General features: G+C 35.2%; 1 long non-coding RNA gene across 1 annotated transcript; it reads left to right on the top strand.

Moving 5' to 3' along the window:
* The first annotated feature begins 1932 nt into the window (after positions 1-1932).
* On the top strand, positions 1933-2596 carry LOC25496298 (uncharacterized). Its single transcript, XR_003013061.2, has 2 exons — positions 1933-2074; positions 2175-2596. It is a non-coding gene; the product is annotated as an uncharacterized lncRNA (long non-coding RNA).
* Positions 2597-3472: the final 876 nt, after the last annotated feature.

Here is a 3472-nt window from a genome sequence, read left to right on the forward strand (position 1 = left end):
TATTCCCTTATTTTAATTATTGTTTATTTATTTTAAGCAATATTAGTAGATACAATGCTTACAAATCTATAGCCTTATATTGAATTATACTGGCTATTCTCTCCAACAAAATAAAAATAAAAAATGATGTTACAACAAAAATAGATGTATAAGCGTGGTATGAGGTACATGCAGTAGGGCAGGTACAAATTAATAGCTACTGTACCATAAATGAGTTTTAGATCCATGGTCTAAGGTTTAGGCCTCAGTTTTGAAAGTGCAACCTATCATGAGACATTTGCTCCGATTGCAAAAATGGTCACTCTTTATACCTTCTTGGCAGTGGCATCAATTAAAAAGTGGGAAGTTCATCAAATGGATGTACACAACGCCTTTCTCCATGGTGACTGGGAAGAGGAGGTGTATATGAAATTTCTTTCAGGTTTAAAAAACACTAACCCAAATCTTGTTTGCAGGTTAAAAAAGTCATTGTACGATTTAAAACAAGCTCCTCATTGTTGGTTTGCTAAGTTAGTGACGACATTGAAGCGATATGGATTTATTGAATCCTATTTAGATTACTCACTCTTTACTTTGCACAAGGGATAAATACAGATCAACATGCTAGTTTATGTGGATGACTTGATTATTGCAATGAATTATATTGCAGCCCTGAAAATTTTTAAAGCTTACTTAGGTGTATGCTTTCATATGAAGGATCTAGGAGTCTTAAAACAAAAAAATTGGTGCTGGAGGTAGCTCGTAATCACGAGGGAATTTATCTATGCCTGCGAAAATATGTCTTCGATATTATTTATGAAACAGGTTTATTAGGCGCCAAGCCTGCGGATTTTTCAATGGAACAACACCATAAGCTAGCATTGGTTTCTGGTACACCAATTGAAGATCCAGAAGCATATCGAAGACTTATTTTGTGGTTGATTTACTTGTCTGTGACTAGACCAGATCTTGCGTATTGTGTACATATTTTGTCTTAGTTTATGCAGCAACCATGTGAAGAGCATTGGGAAGCAACCTTATGGGTTTTAGATATTTGAAGAAATACTCGGGCCCAAGGTATTGTACTTCAGTTTGATAGTGAATTGAAACTAGAGGGATGGTGTGACTCGGATTGGGCGAGTTGTCCCCTTACGATACATTCTTTGACCTAATGGGTGGTGTTACTTGGTCTTTCTCCGGTGTCTTGGAAAAGTAAGAAACATCCAACTTTGTTGTTCTTCTGGAGAGGCCGAGTATCACTCTATGGCGATGACTACATGTGAATTAAATGGCACAAGCAGTTACTTGGTGATATGGGAGTTATTTATTCCAAAGGGATGCGATTATATTGTGATAGTAAATCAGCGTTTCATATAGCACAAAACAAAGCATATTGAAGCTCATTGTCACTTTTCCCGTGATGGCTGGAATTATCTGCCCAATGTATGTTCCTACATCGGTACAATTAGCGGACGTTTTTACAAATGCCTTGGGAAAATCACAATTTACGTTCCTCATTCTCAAGTTGGCCATTGGAGCTCTTCACACTCCAACTTGGGGGGGGGGGGGGGGGGGGGGGGGGGGGTAGGGGGGTGTTAGGATTATTGAAATATTATTGAGATTATGGGTTGTTAATGATTGTTGCAGTTACCTTATATTTAGGTGTAGCTTGATTGTAGGTGTGACTAATTGCTGGAATCTCTACGGCTCGTAGATGTGTAACATATGATAGTAATGTGTGTGTGTGTGTGTGTGTGTGTGTCTATATATATATATATATATAGTGGTCCTGATGAATGCATAGAGACACACAATTCAAAGAATTCTTTTGTGGTGAAACTTAACACATTGATATACTCAAGAGACAATTAATAATAATTTTAATATTAAGAAAAGTCTTTTACAAAATCAAAACAGCCAAACACTATTTAATAATTGGTTGATTTAAGGAAAAAAAAGTTCTTTATAAATTATATTAATAAGTGATAAAACTATTTGTTACATGTGAAGAGTGTCAGTATGGCTGAAATTGTTAAGTTGATTTATGTTATGATTATCTTTTTTTATGTATTTCTTGTTTCAATGAACGTTGATGGTAATATATTTTTTATCCATTACAAATTTCGTTCTTTACTTTGTAAATAACATTTCATCTCATTTTAATTATATTCTTTTATTCTCTTTTTTTATTGCAGCATCAGATGAATGTGTAAAAGTTTCTGATTGTTCACCTACTAAGTATTGTTTACCTGGACGGAGAATGATCTGTTCAAAGGGTAAATGCAAGTGTTTAAGAAACATGTTCATTCCTATTCCCGAGTGATTATGCATTTACGGCTGGACTTAAGGCAGTACAAAAACGTCCTACTAAAATATTTTACAAGTTGTCATTTAGTTATAATGTTAGTATCAAATAAGTTTTTGTACTCTAAGATAATGATAATGAAATAAAATAAGGCAGAGAATCATAAATAGTTTTTACTCTACTTGTAATTATATAGTTTAATAAATATGTCGTAGTAATGATACCATTGAGATTTTTCTCGGTATTTCATATGCTATAGACTATAGTGTGATTGATATACTTCGATAATGTAAAATGTGTTGGATATTTGTATGTTGGTTTCTTTTTTGCCTAAAACAAATATTCAAGTGAGATGTTGGACACGATGTGCCAACATCGTGGCATGGTTCAGTTGACCTGCACATTGCCTTGTTTTTCGCACGCGTTAACTTTTTTAAGGAATCCACGCCTTTACTCTTGTTGGTCAAGGTGCGTGCTTTTAGCACAGAATCAGATCGTTTTTGATTTCCTAAGAATGTGTTATCTACTTAGAAAAGTTTGGAGGTGATCAGGATGTTCCTAATAATGTGCCTACATATTAAGAGTTTCCTTTTCTAGTTATGGTGTTTTGTGAAATGGATCACCGATTGTTCTGAAGCCCAACAAAATGTACTGACCCGTATTGCTTCAGTATTTAAACAAGACTGGAAGACCTAAAGGATTATTCCAGCCGACATTTTGAATAATAGATTGTTTAGGATTTTGAGTCTGTTAGTTGTGAGCCTTTTGTGTATCATCTTGATGCATGTTTAGGATTGTGCTTGAGTTGTAATTTGTGCACTACTCTAGAGCTTTTAAGCAAAAAGTTAGGTATTTTGTGAACTACACCAAATCTGTGAAGCACGGTGATTAGTTGTTTGTGTTTGAAGGTAACTTTATTTGATTGTGTCTGTAAATTCAGAATCATAGAGGCAGTGATCATTTGTAAGGGAGTGAGATGAGATCTCAAATCTAGGAGTTCCTATGTTGAAGTCAGTACGGGTAGGTCCTAGGTCATATAGTGCAAACAAGGAGTTTGCTGAGAGCTATTGAATAAGGACTACACTAGTGGATTTCCTTCATGGCTTGGTATCCACCAGAGTAGGTGACATTGCACCGAACTGGGTTAACGAACTCACTGTGCCATTTTCTTTCTTGTCTGTTATTTTT

Source organism: Medicago truncatula, chromosome 6 (genome assembly GCF_003473485.1).
Source record: "Medicago truncatula cultivar Jemalong A17 chromosome 6, MtrunA17r5.0-ANR, whole genome shotgun sequence".
In the NCBI taxonomy this organism is placed as follows: domain Eukaryota; kingdom Viridiplantae; phylum Streptophyta; class Magnoliopsida; order Fabales; family Fabaceae; genus Medicago; species Medicago truncatula.